Source organism: Phyllobates terribilis, unplaced genomic scaffold (assembly GCF_046119375.1).
Source record: "Phyllobates terribilis strain yellow unplaced genomic scaffold, ASM4611937v1 Scaffold_8__6_contigs__length_399053987, whole genome shotgun sequence".
Classification (NCBI taxonomy): domain Eukaryota; kingdom Metazoa; phylum Chordata; class Amphibia; order Anura; family Dendrobatidae; genus Phyllobates; species Phyllobates terribilis.
The window spans coordinates 373,619,699-373,634,938 of NW_027362768.1; positions in this window are offsets into that span (position 1 = coordinate 373,619,699).

The following is a 15,240-nucleotide window of genomic DNA, read 5'->3' on the forward strand; positions in this document are numbered from 1 at the left end:
TCTTGTACATGGGAGCAGTATTATAGTAGTTATATTATTGTACATATGGGCAGTATTATAGTAGTTATATTCTTGTACATAGGAGCAGTATTATAGTAGTTATTTTCTAACACATAGGGAGCAGTATTATAGTAGTTATATTCTTGTACATAGGAACAGTATTATAGTAGTTATATTCTTGTACATAGGGGCAGTATTATAGTAGTTATATTCTTGTACATAGGGGCAGTATTATAGTAGTTATATTCTTGTACATAGGGGCAGTATTATAGTAGTTATATTCTTGTACATAGGAGCAGTATTATAGTAGTTACATTCTTGTACATGGGAGCAGTATTATAGTAGTTACATTCTTGTACATAGGGGCAGTATTATAGTAGTTATATTCTTGTACATAGGGGGCAGTATTATAGTAGTTATATTCTTGTATATAGGGGGCAGTATTATAGTAGTTATATTCTTGTACATAGGAACAGTATTATAGTAGTTATATTCTTGTACATGGGAGCAGTATTATAGTAGTTATATTCTTGTACATAGGGGGCAGTATTATAGTAGTTATATTCTTGTATATAGGGGGCAGTATTATAGCAGTTATATTCTTGTACATAGGAACAGTATTATAGTAGTTATATTCTTGTACATAGGGGGATGTATTATAGCAGTTATATTCTTGTACATATAAGTAGTATTATATGTCTGTATACAGGTTGAGTTCATGTATTCATTGATGGCAGTATGCTGATGCATTGCGTATGTACTATGTATCTCTGTATACAGGCAATAAATATGTAGAAACCATGTTTCTTTATTCTTATCACAGCTTATCTCATCGCCCCCTGCCCTTTTATAGCATTATATATATCTGTGTAGTTGCAGGGATTGGTGGTATAACATATATATTAGTACATAGTGGCAGGAGCAGCGGGCTTACCCTCTGATAACACTACAAATCTGTTAATTGAGTCTATCATTGTAAACCTTGCGGTGTCTGAGATTGCTCGTCCTCTGCTCTTTATCAAAGGGATAGGTGGTAATTTCCTTGTTGAATTGCGTCTCATTAAGAGCTGCCTGTTGTGTTCACGTTAAATTAGATGGTTTCCATTCCAGAAAAGTGTTTCTCCAAACTCTTGGAGATCCTTTTTTGGCAGGAGCCAAATGTGTCGGCTGCTGCATCAGATGGTGGAATAAACGCCGAGTTTTGTTTTAAAGCCGTGACATTTTTCATCTTGCCCATTATCAATCACCTCTATGCTATTGTCTCATGTATCAATATCAGTTTCTGTAGAAGTCGCAACCCAATTATTATTTTTTTATTTTACTCACTTATATAGCGCCATTAATTCCACAGCGCTTTACAGACATTATGGGCACTGTCCCCATCGGAGCTCACAATCTACATTCCCTATCAGTCTTTGGAATGTGGGAGGAAACCGGAGAACCCGGAGGAAACCCACGCAAACATGGGAGAACATACAAACTCCTTGCAAGGCTGCATTGCTAACCACTGAGCCACCGTATTATACGTGGCACATACAAGACGTCCTTCATACTGTTCATCTTAAACACTTTGTGCTGCTGATTAAGCTGCTTTCAGACTGAATTTCCATAGGTCTCCATTCCCTCCTCACATCGTGACACTTTGATGCAATAAATGTCTTATCCCAACCTCTACGTCTCCCATCAATCCCATGGGTACCAACCCCAGGCTTAGGGGTAGGGAACAAGTCAGGGCTTAATCCCCTGTTTTGGGGATTATGGGTCCCAATGGTTGACTTGATACTGACCCTGAGTTGCACATTCGCACAGTCCCATAGAGAATGAATAGAATAGCGCTGTGGTCACACATGCGCACTTTGACTCCATTCAAAGGGGACTCGCGGACCCCAATTCTTATATATTCATTCGGTATTATAATTCCTCCAGCATTTCCTATGTGAGATTGCAATTTTTGGAAAACTAGAAATTCACTTCCGCCGTAATAGTCCAACATTTTTAGCCTGTTCTACCTGTTTACGTCCCCGCTGCGCCACTGGATTTTTACATTGGTAAGAGAGATAAGTAAAGGAAAAAAAAAAATCTTCTCCCTCTCATTTCCCATTTGTCAATCAATGAGATAATAAAAGCCGCCATGTCAACACAAGCAAATAATATTAGTGAAATACTGTAATCTGCTCGGGGGACAGACAATCATTTCAATTGGAATATTTATCATCATGTTAGAAATAGATGTCTGAAGACCCGGCAGAGCTTAATAATATTATAATATGCCAATGCCAGGGTAAATACAAAGTCTAAAAGGAAAAAACAACATTTTCTCCACAATTACCACTTATTACTCCACTAAGCATTAGGCTGGACTATGGGCAAGTCCTAAGGGGCACTGGCCCCATTTAACTGATAACACCTCTATGAACAGTAGATACCACAGGATTCACCATTCACAATAGGTGATATCACAGCTCACCTCCTCCCCTTCCTGTACAATGACTGATAACTCCTCCATATACAGTAGATAACACAGGATCCACCATTCACAATAGTTGATATCACAGCTCACCTCCTCCCCTTCCTGTACAATGACTGATAACACCTCTATGTACAGTAGATACCACAGGATCCACCATTCACAATAGGTGATATCACAGCTCACCTCCTCCTCCTCCTGTACAATGACTGATAACACCTCTATGTACAGTAGATACCACAGGATCCACCATTCACAATAGGTGATATCACAGCTCACATCCTCCCCTTCCTGTACAATGACTGATAACTCCTCCATATACAGTAGATAACACAGGATCCACCATTCACAATAGTTGATATCACAGCTCACCTCCTCCCCTTCCTGTACAATGACTGATAACACCTCTATGTACAGTAGATACCACAGGATCCACCATTCACAATAGGTGATATCACAGCTCACCTCCTCCTCCTCCTGTACAATGACTGATAACACCTCTATGTACAGTAGATACCACAGGATCCACCATTCACAATAGGTGATATCACAGCTCACCTCCTCCCCTTCCTGTACAATGACTGATAACTCCTCCATATACAGTAGATAACACAGGATCCACCATTCACAATAGTTGATATCACAGCTCACCTCCTCCCCTTCCTGTACAATGACTGATAACTCCTCCATATACAGTAGATAACACAGGATCCACCATTCACAATAGTTGATATCACAGCTCACCTCCTCCCCTTCCTGTACAATGACTGATAACACCTCTATGTACAGTAGATACCACAGGATCCACCATTCACAATAGGTGATATCACAGCTCACCTCCTCCTCCTCCTGTACAATGACTGATAACACCTCTATGTACAGTAGATACCACAGGATCCACCATTCACAATAGGTGATATCACAGCTCACCTCCTCCCCTTCCTGTACAATGACTGATAACACCTCTATGTACAGTAGATACCACAGGATCCACCATTCACAATAGGTGATATCACAGCTCACCTCCTCCTCCTCCTGTACAATGACTGATAACACCTCTATGTACAGTAGATACCACAGGATCCACCATTCACAATAGGTGATATCACAGCTCACATCCTCCCCTTCCTGTACAATGACTGATAACTCCTCCATATACAGTAGATAACACAGGATCCACCATTCACAATAGTTGATATCACAGCTCACCTCCTCCCCTTCCTGTACAATGACTGATAACACCTCTATGTACAGTAGATACCACAGGATCCACCATTCACAATAGGTGATATCACAGCTCACCTCCTCCTCCTCCTGTACAATGACTGATAACACCTCTATGTACAGTAGATACCACAGGATCCACCATTCACAATAGGTGATATCACAGCTCACCTCCTCCCCTTCCTGTACAATGACTGATAACTCCTCCATATACAGTAGATAACACAGGATCCACCATTCACAATAGTTGATATCACAGCTCACCTCCTCCCCTTCCTGTACAATGACTGATAACTCCTCCATATACAGTAGATAACACAGGATCCACCATTCACAATAGTTGATATCACAGCTCACCTCCTCCCCTTCCTGTACAATGACTGATAACACCTCTATGTACAGTAGATACCACAGGATCCACCATTCACAATAGGTGATATCACAGCTCACCTCCTCCTCCTGTACAATGACTGATAACACCTCTATGTACAGTAGATACCACAGGATCCACCATTCACAATAGGTGATATCACAGCTCACATCGTCCCCTTCCTGTACAATGACTGATAACTCCTCCATATACAGTAGATACCACAGGATCCACCATTCACAATAGTTGATATCACAGCTCACCTCCTCCCCTTCCTGTACAATGACTGATAACACCTCTATGTACAGTAGATACCACAGGATCCACCATTCACAATAGGTGATATCACAGCTCACCTCCTCCTCCTGTACAATGACTGATAGCACCTCTATGTACAGTAGATACCACAGGATCCACCATTCACAATAGGTGATATCACAGCTCACCTCCTCCTCCTCCTGTACAATGAGTGATAACACCTCTATGTACAGTAGATACCACAGGATCCACCATTCACAATAGGTGATGTCACAGCTCATCTCCTCCTCCTGTACCATGACTGATAACAGCTCTATATACAGTAGATAACACAGGATCCACCAATCACAATAGGTGATGTCACAGCTCATCTCCTCCCCCTGTACAATGACTGATAACAACTCTATATGCATTAGATAACACAGGATCCACCAATCACAATAGATGATGTAACAGCTCACCTCCTACTCCTTCTGTACAATGACTGATAACACCTCTATATACAGTAGGTGATGTCACAGCTTACCTCCTGAGCTGTGTAGAATGGAGACAAATGGGGGCAGAATGGAGACATTGGAGCAGGGTGGACAAATGGGGGCAGAATGGTGACAAAGGTGGGCAGAATGGAGACATGGGAGCAGAATGGAGACATTGGGCAGAATTGAGACAAATGGGGGCAGAATGGAGACATGTGGGGGCAGGAATGGGAGAACCCAAGGGGCCAGGAATTAGACATGTGTGGTCCAGAATGGAATACATATGGGAGCAGGATGTGGGACATTATTAATGTAGGGGCTAATTATGGATAGTATTAGGCTGTGTGCCCACGATGCAGAAAAACGCTGCAGAAACGCTTAAAAAACGCATAGTAGAAAGCCTGCCATGTTCCCCAATGATAATCCGCATGAGCTGTGCACATGCTGCGGAAATTTCCGCTGCGGATTATCATTGCGGAAAAAAACGCAGCACTACCAATTATTTTGCGGAAGTGCTGCGTTTTCGCCGCCATTGACTTGCATTAGAACGCGCCAATTCCGCAAGACTGCATCTGTACTTGCATAATTGGTGCGTTCTAATGTGCGGATGGTACCCGGGTGTAGAGGAGAGGAGAGTCTCATCCACACCCAGGTACCATTAAAAATCTGTAAAAAAAGAATAAAATAAAAAATAAATATATATTCACCTTCCGGCGGCCCGCGCTGCGCTCCTCTTTGCTTCCCAGCACTTCGCGATGGAATGAAGGACCTGCGCTGACGTCAGAGTCATGTGAAGGGTCACGCGACGCTGACGTCGGCAGGTCCTTCAATCCACTGCTGCCGGCAAGGGAGAACTGTCACGCTGTCTCGGCGTTCAGGAGGTCAGGAGCCTATGCTGACCCTACACTGAGGCCCTGCCTAATCCCTCTACCTGGAGGTACTGTTGATGGTACAGAGGTCCAGGCCGCCAGCGTAAACCTACCTCCTGAGAATCCCTGAACCTCAGTAATCTAGTCCTGAGAAGGACCCCGATCACAACAATTGGGGACAGGACCATATATGCCAAACACAGTACAAGACGAACGAGACAGTACAAGGGGCAAACCAAAAACCACCTCGCATACAAAAACTTACACCACTACAACGGAGGGAACACCAACGGGTAAGGGGATAAAGAATAAAGCGAGGAAGGGAAAAAACCACACCGAGTACACTTCGCTCCTAACGCCACAATACCACGTATCGCTCTGATAGTCTGCATGAGAAGCTTTCACCGACAACTACCCTATCAGAATGGCAGGTATTTGAAGGAGTCCCAATACTGCAGAATTAACTGCAGCTGGACGAGGCTGGGCCTCGTCTAGCACAGAGAGAGAGAATTAACTCCCTCCCTGCTGAAAAACACCAAGCACCAAAAACTCAGCTGCGAGAAGTCAGGCTGTGTAATCACGATGATCTTCGTGGCGACACACCCGTGACAGTACCCCCCCTTCTACGAGGGGCCTCCGGACCCTCAGGGCCAGGTTTATCCAGGTGAGTCGTGTGGAAGGCCCGAATTAATCGGTCTGCGTTAATATCCGACGCAGGAACCCACATCCTCTCCTCAGGACCATACCCCTTCCAATGAACCAGGTACTGAAGGGACCAGCGATTAAAAAGTGAATCGATGACTTTCGATACCTGAAACTCCAAGTTACCATTGACCACCACTGGAGGAGGAGGTAAAGGTGACGGTATCATTGGCGCCACATACCTTTTAAGCAAAGATCTGTGGAACACGTTGTGAATTTTAAAAGTAGAGGGGAGGTCAAGACGAAATGCCACCGGATTAATTATAGAGCAGATCCTATACGGCCCGATGAACCTGGGACCCAGTTTCCAGGAGGGAACCTTAAGTTTTATATTCTTGGTAGACAACCATACCCGATCGTTCACACTTAGGTCCGGACCAGACACTCTCTTCCTATCAGCCATACGTTTGTATCGGTTCCCCATAGAACTTAGATTATACAGCACCCCTTTCCATATCGAAGCGAGTGATGACGAAAATCGTTCCTCCTCAGGAACCCCCGAAGAGCCCCCCCTACTGAAAGTACAAAACTGGGGGTGAAAACCATATGCCCCAAAAAACGGGGACTTACCAGTGGACTCATTCCGCCTATTATTAAGAGCAAACTCCGCCAGAGGTAAGAAAGAAGCCCAGTCCTCCTGGTTCTCTGACACAAAACACCGGAGATATGTCTCCAAACTCTGGTTCAGACGTTCCGTCTGACCATTGGTCTGAGGATGAAAAGCCGAAGAAAACGATAAATGCATCCCCCGCCGTGTACAAAATGCCCTCCAGAATTTGGACACAAACTGAGACCCCCAATCTGACACCACATCAGAGGGTACACCGTGAAGCCTCACAATCTCCCCAATGAACACCTGCGCAAGAGTTTTAGCATTAGGAAGAGCAGGAAGAGCGATAAAATGTGCCATCTTGCTGAACCTGTCCACTACAACGAGTATGACCATTTTACCCGAAGATGGCGGGAGATCCGTAATAAAGTCCATAGACAGATGAGTCCAAGGATGCTCCGGGATCTTCAAAGCTAAGAGAGCCCCAGACGGACGGGTACGTGGGGTCTTAGAGCGCGCACAAACCCCACAGGACGCAACAAAAGTTCCCACCTCCCTATGTAAATTAGGCCACCAAAACCGACGCGAAAGGAGATCCACAGTTGCTTTACTCCCTGGGTGTCCTGCCAAAGCTGAGTTATGGTGTGCCTCGATCACCTTTTGTCGCAACTGATCTGGAACAAACAGTCTCCCAGGAGGTCCAACAGGGGCGTCCCCCTGAGCCTCCAATACTTCCTCCTCAAGCTCAGAGCATACTGCCGACACCACCACCCCCTCTTGAAGGATAGGAACCGGGTCATCCGTATTCCCGGCCCCAGGGAAACTACGAGATAAGGCATCCGCCTTTACATTTTTTGATCCAGGACGATATGTGACGACAAAATTAAACCTGGTCAAAAACAATGACCACCTAGCTTGTCTGGGATTCAGACGTTTTGCGGACTCCAGATATAGCAGGTTCTTGTGATCGGTGATGACGGTGACCGGATGGATAGCCCCCTCCAAAAAATGGCGCCACTCCTCAAAAGCTAACTTAATGGCCAAGAGTTCCCTATTGCCGACATCGTAATTCCTCTCAGCGGACGACAATTTTTTAGAGAAAAAAGCACACGGACGCCATTTACCAGGAGCCGAACCTTGTGATAATACTGCCCCTACCCCTACCTCAGAAGCGTCTACCTCTACAATGAATGGCTGTGACGCATCAGGTTGAATACGTATGGGTGCCGAGGCAAAACATTTTTTCAAGGAGGAGAAAGCTTGACAAGCCTTGTCAGACCACCTAGAAAAATCCGTCCCTTTTTTTGTCATGTCTGTGAGAGGTTTAACCATGGACGAGAAATTACGAATGAATTTCCGGTAATAATTAGCAAACCCCAGAAAACGTTGTAGTGCCTTAAGATTCTCTGGCAGATCCCACTCAAGAACTGCCCGCACTTTCCCAGGGTCCATACGAAAACTAGACGCTGACACCAGGAAGCCTAGAAACTGGAGTTCCTGAACGGCGAACACACACTTTTCCCATTTGGCGTACAGTTTATTATCCCGCAAGATCTGTAACACCTGCCTAACGTGCTCCTGATGAGACACCAGATCCGGCGAGTAAATTAAGATATCATCCAGATAAATAACAACAAACTGACCCACCAGGCAGCGAAAAATGTCATTAACAAAGTGTTGGAACATCGCCGGGGCATTAGTCAGACCAAATGGCATGACAAGGTTCTCATAATGTCCCTCCGGAGTGTTAAAAGCCGTCTTCCACTCATCCGCCTCCTTCATCCTAATCAGATTGTACGCCCCCCTGAGATCCAATTTAGAGAACCATTTGGCGCCCACCATCTGATTGAAGAGATCGGGGATAAGTGGGAGCGGATGCTGCACATAACACATCTGCATCTCTGGCTGATGTGGGCATAAAAGGGGACAAACTTATGGTGTGGCACCCATGCTCCTCTGACCTCAACCCAATTGAGAACCTCTGGAGCATCATCAAAAGGAGTGTCTATGATGGCGGGAGGCAGTTCACATCTAAGCAACAGCTCTGAGAGGGTATTCTGTCCTCATGCAAAACAATTAAAGCAGAAACCATCCAAAACCTGACAAATTCAATGGACGAGAGAGTTCAGAAGCTCCTTTCGAACAAGGGGTCCTATGTGCAAATGTAACATCACCTAGAATAAAGTTTTGAGTTGAAAACTGTTTGATTTCAGTTTGTAATAACTAGTGTTGAGCCACCCCCGTAGTGTTCGAGTTCGGTTCGGTTCGTCGAACACCCGTGTGTTCGCCGAACTGTTCGTCGAACTGTTCGTCGAACACCTTCGAACACCGTTAAAACCAATGGCAGGCAAACAAAAACACATAGAAACACATAGAAAACACCTTCAAAGGTGTCCAAAAGCTGACAAACTGCTCAGAAGACACAACTAACACATGGAAAAGTGACAAGTACATATAGTCATGCGAAAAGAAAAGAGGTGGAGGAGTAAAAGGAGGGGGAGACACAGATATAGGCATGTCATGCCCTTCTAAAATCCAAAAAGTGAGAAGCCGAGACGGCCAGTCCGCTCCTGCCCGTGCCACCTCCGTGTCGCCGGGTTTGTGCCAGAGCCGCGGTGAACCCTGACGGCCAGCCCCCCTCTCCCAATACTGGTGCCTGTCCGCTGGTGGGTCGAGAGAGCCCCCCTGTGGTGGAGGCAGCTCTAAGCTTTTTAATTTAAATTGTCCCTCTAATTTGAATGAATACACTTTAAATCCATTTACAAGGATCTATTGGAGGGCAAGTCTCATGCCAGCAGCCGCGTAATTCCAGCTCCAGTAGCGTCCACTAAAGCTGCTGCAGTTAAAAAGCTTTTATAAGGATCGAGCTCGGCTGTCCACCGCAAGGCATCCTAGTGCCAGTCCCAGCCCCTATGCCTTGGGGTGCCTCCTGATGCTCTTCACTAAGTATCCCGTGGTCCCGAAGCATTTCCTTTGAAAAAATTAAGTGTCCAAACTACAGGTGGTGTAGCTTGCTTAACAGCCGGGATAATCCGCTGACTAGCAGACACTGCTACTAGGCACAAAGTATTTCCTGGGCTAGATGCAGTTAAAAATTTGTAAGTAGATACTCTCGTTGGATGCTGAGAAAGCATTCCATAGAGTCTCCTGGCACGCCATATATGATTCTCTTAAAAAGCTTGGGGTAGGGGTCTAGGGGACCCTTTTATAGCCAAAATCACGGCCCTGTATCACAATACGTCACCTAGGCTGAAGATAAATGGAACTGTAGCACCGAGGGCTCGGTTGCTACAGACGTATTGCACCTCACCCAGAGGTGTGATATCTCACTCTCAGATAAGGATGGAGTGTGGATCAGGACCCGACACCTGCATGCATTACACCACATTGCCGTGGGGCAGGGCGACCAATATGCCCCTGAGATGGGCACGACAGTCCCTGTCCCTGGCTGGAGTGGGGGGAGGGAACACTGAGGAAGGGGAACCCTGCAGTGCAGGAGCAGGGAGGAAGCAGTTCCTGGGTGCATTGAGAAGGGAGTATAAAAGGTGGGCACCATCTTAGTTCAGTGCAGAGAAGTCTGAGCAGAAGTGGCAGGGAGCAGGGGCTCTGCATGAGCTCTGCTCCGGAGGCGGGCCTAGTAACAGAGGCCCAGGCCTGCAAGAGGGAGAAGGAAGGAAGAGGAGCGGAGAAGGCTCCAGGAACGAGGAATGAAGGGATCCCAGGGGTGCGGACGGGCGAGTCGCCACCGCACGCCCGAATCCACCTGCGTGGAGGGGTCAGGCCAAAGGGGGAGACCGGTCCCCGAACTAGTGGAGGCAGGAAACGACCCTCAGCTAGAAACCGGAGGCTCTGACATTTTATGTGGCGCAGCCCCTTGCTCCACCCGCTAGGAAGGCACCACATAGGGTCAGGGAAACTGGCGCCAAGTTTACCAAGAGGAGGCCCGAGGCAGCCGGACAGAAGTGTTGGTAAGAAAGGCCAGACAAAGGACACACAAAGGGGGTCCTGTGAAGCGCTCCAAAGTTATCTGGGAGTTGTCTGAGCCCCTCACCTGGTGAGCACAGTACGACGTGGGCAGCCGTTACCTGCAGACGTGGTCTGGATAATAAGAACTGTGAGTAAAGGCCCTGAACTGCATCACTGACTCCGTGTCGTTACTGCTGCTGCCCTGCACCATCACCCCCATCCTCCGCATACACTGCCCTGAGGCTATACTCCTCCCGTGGGGAGTTATGCTACGCTCTGCTGCACCCACAACACCAGCCTTAGCGGTCTGCCCTGTAGCGGCGGTTCACTCTGACCGGGTGGCGTAGTCGGACATTTAAACATCAAAACCACATAAATAGTTCCGCCACTGGTTTGACCGCCCTGAGCCACGGAACCGGATCGCCGCCACGAAGACTACAACCACCAGCATCCACCAAAAAGGGTCCGGCTCCGGGTGTCCCAAGGCCCAGGGGGTGCGTCAGAACATTTTCATCACCTTTCACAATCACCAATGGGACAAGGCAGGGATGTCCTCTGTCCCCTCTCTTATACATCCTAGTGACGGAGCACCTGCTCTCATCAATTCGCCATAACCCCAATATTAGGTGGATTGAGGTGGGAGGCACCGAGTACAAGTGCTCTCTATTTGCTGATGATGTCCTAGTATATATCACTCAATCACATATATCCATCCCTGCTGTTATGGCTGAAATAGATCACTTTGTTACATGGTAAAATTTTAAAATCAATGCAGCGAAGTCTGAGGCCCTCAATGTCTCCCTCCCTAAATCCATATAGGATTCCATCCAGTCCAACTTTCCCTTTGCCTGGCCCTCACAGGGTATCAAATACTTAGGAATTCCTATTCATAGAGACCTCTCCCATCTATGTTATCTTAATTTTGGGCCCTTTATTGAACAATTCCATACAGACCACGGTTGGCAAGTTAGAACTGTAAGATTCACTACGTGAACCACTGGTGTTTTGTGGAAAAGCACATGTACACCGCGTTCCAAATTATTATGCAAAAAGTGTTTAGGAGTGATAAGGGAAGAATTTGTTTGTTTGTCAGTTAAACTCATTGATGGTGATGTGTGTCAGGGCTCTTTATATCACTGTAAGCAATTGCAGACACCTGTGCTAATTAGTTTGGCAGGTGTGTCCAATGAAAGGCAAGACTACTTAAGAAGGCTCTCTCACATTATTAAGCAGCCTACATTTTCTGCCAAAATGGGAAAGAAAAAGGATGTGTCGGCTGCTGAGAAGCAACAAATTGTGGAGTGTTTAGGTCAAGGCATGACTACAATCAACATTGTGCGATGATCAGGATGAAGTGTCTTGGCAATCAAGAAGTATGTAGCTGATTCACAGTACACACGTGTGCGTGCTGATAAGGGCAAATTGAGGACTCTTTCCTACAGGCAATTACGTCAGGTTGAAACAGCAGCGGCAAAAAAGCCTTGTCATAGCAGCAGACAAGTTTTTGAAGCTGCTTGTGCCTCCAACGTCCCCCGAACAACAAGATGCAGGGTCCTTCAGAGGTTTGCAGCTGTGCATACGCCATCCTGTCGACCTCCTCTATCCACTTCACACAAGCAGAAACGGCTCCAGTGGGCCAAACATTACATGAAGACTGATTTCAAAACTGTTTTGTTCACGGATGAGTGCCGTGCAGCGCTCGATGGTCCAGATGAATGGAGTGGAGGATGGCTGGTTGATGGACACCCCACGCAAACACGGCTACAGCGCCAACAAGGAGGAGGTGGAGTAATGTTTTGGGCTGGAATCATGGGGAGAGAGATTGTCGGCCCCTTTAGGATCCCTGAAGGCGCTAAAGATGAACTCCATAATGTATGTGGATTTTCTCAAACAGCACTTCCTGCCATGGTTCAAGAAGAAGAACCGTGTATTTCACAGCAAGATCATTTTCATGCATGATAATGCACCATCTCATGCTGCACATAAAACATCTGCATCTCTGGCTGATATGGGCATAAAAGGGGACAAACTTATGGTGTGACCCCCATGCTCCCCTGACCTGTACCCCATTCAGAACCTTTGGAGCATCATTAAAAGGAGTGTCTATGATGGCGGGAGGCAGTTCACATCTAAGCAACAGCTCTGGGAGGGTATTCTGTCCTCATGCAAAACAATTGAAGCAGAAACCATCCAAAACCTGACAAATTCAATGGACGAGAGAGTTCAGAAGCTCCTTTCGAACAAGGGGTCCTATGTGAAAATGTAACATCACCTAGAATAAAGTTTTGAGTTGAAAACTGTTTGATTTCAGTTTCTAACAACCTGCTAATGCTTATAATTTCAAAAATGACCATTTTTTTGGTCTTTATTAAAATGAAAAGGTTGATCGAAAAGTTTGGGGGATCTAAGAGTGTGGCAACCCAGTAGTCATGATTACTTCAAATTCTGACAATATGAGGGTCATGCTGCAGGTAGTGCAGCAAGAAGGCACTTATGTGTCTTGCGCATCTCGGAGCCCCAAAATTATTTTCCGGGCTAGATGCAGCTAAAAATTATTTTTAATTTTAAATCTGGTGAAGCTTATTATAGATGGCCTAATAGGATCAGTGCTGCACACTGCTACAAAGCCCAAATTATTTTCCAGTCAAGATACAGATAAACATGATTAGTAATTTGAAAGCTTAAAACGGTTGGTAGGGTGATTTTAACCAATCATCAAGCTTTTACTCTCCCCAGGATGACACAGGGGTAGAAAAGTCGTTTCGGATCCATGATTTGTTCATCTTTATGAACGTGAGTCTGTCTACATTATCAGTGGGGAGCCGCGTGCGCTTATCTGTCAGCACACCACCAGCAGCGCTGAACACACGTTCAGACAGAACTCTGGCTGCGGGGCATGACAAGATCTCCAAGGCGTAAGTGGCTAGCTCCGGCCATTTATCCAGATTGGAAGCCCAAAAAGAGCAAGGGTCCAGTGACACAGTCGTGGCTTCAATGTTTACTTGGAGATACTCCTGTACCATCGTCTCTAGGCGTTGACTATGTGTCAGACTTCTTGTCTCCTGTGGCCTTGCAAAGGATGGGCTAAAAAAGTGGTGAAATGATTCCGCAAAATTGATGTTACCAGCAGATACTGTGGTTCTGTTACGGTTTGAGTGCTGAACACTTGACGGTCCCACGGTTGGCAAGTTGGAACTGTGAGATTCACTACGTGCACCACTGGTATTTTGTGGAAAAGCACATGTAAGATTCTGCAACAGTCTCTGCTGATACTCCTGCATGCGTGCATCCCTTTCTATGGCAGGAATAATTTCTGCAAATTTACTTTTGTACCGGGGATCTAACAGTGTGGCAACCCAGTAGTCAGGATTATTTCTAATTCTCACAATTCGAGGGTCATGTTGCAGGTAGTGCAGCAAGAAGGCACTCATGTGTGTTGCGCATCCAGGAGCACCAAGTCCCTGTTGTGCTGGTGGCGAGGTAGCAATCATGCTTCCTTACTCTGTCCTCTCCCCCCAACCTCGCACAACAGAAATGTGATCAAGGTCTCCCTCATCTGATGAGTCTTCCATCAGTTCGTCCTCCACTTCTTCCTGGGCTCCTGCACCTTCCTCACTAGTTTGGCTGCTACCATGCGCCCTGGTAAAATCATCTCCCCCACCCTCACATGCCTGCCGCCTTGGTGCTGCCGACCGTCTGGACCTTGCAGATGTTAGCCCTTCCGCATACAACTCCTCCTCCTCTACTTCCTCCACCTCCTCTTGTGCCACCACCTGACTCCGAATTTTGTTTAACATGTGCTCCAGCATGTAAATCACCGGAATAGTCATGCTGATAATGGCATCGTCAGCACTAAACATCTTTGTCGCCATTTCAAAACTGTGCAGAAGGGTGCATAGGTCCCTGATCTGAGACCACTCCTCCAGCGTGATTTGCCCCACCTCTGAATCTCGTTGGCCCAGGCTATACGTCAGAACGTATTGCACCAGGGCTTGTCGGTGCTGCCACAGTCGCTGCAACATGTGCAGAGTTGAATTCCACCGGGTAGGCACATCGCATTTTAGCCGGTGAAGTGGCAGGCCCAACGACTTCTGTAGAGATGTAAGTCGCTGAGCTGCGGGATGCGAACGGCGGAAGTGAGCACACAGCGACCGTGCCCTCTGCAGAAGGCCATCTAGTCTGGGATAGTGGGCTAAAAATTGCTGGACAACCAGGTTCAACACGTGAGCCATACAAGGCACGTGTGTGACATTGCCCCGGCGAAGGGCCGCACCCAGGTTTGCAGCATTGTCGCACACGGCCTTCCCTGGTTTCAGGTCCAGTGGAGACAACCATTCATGAAATTGGTTCTCCAGAGC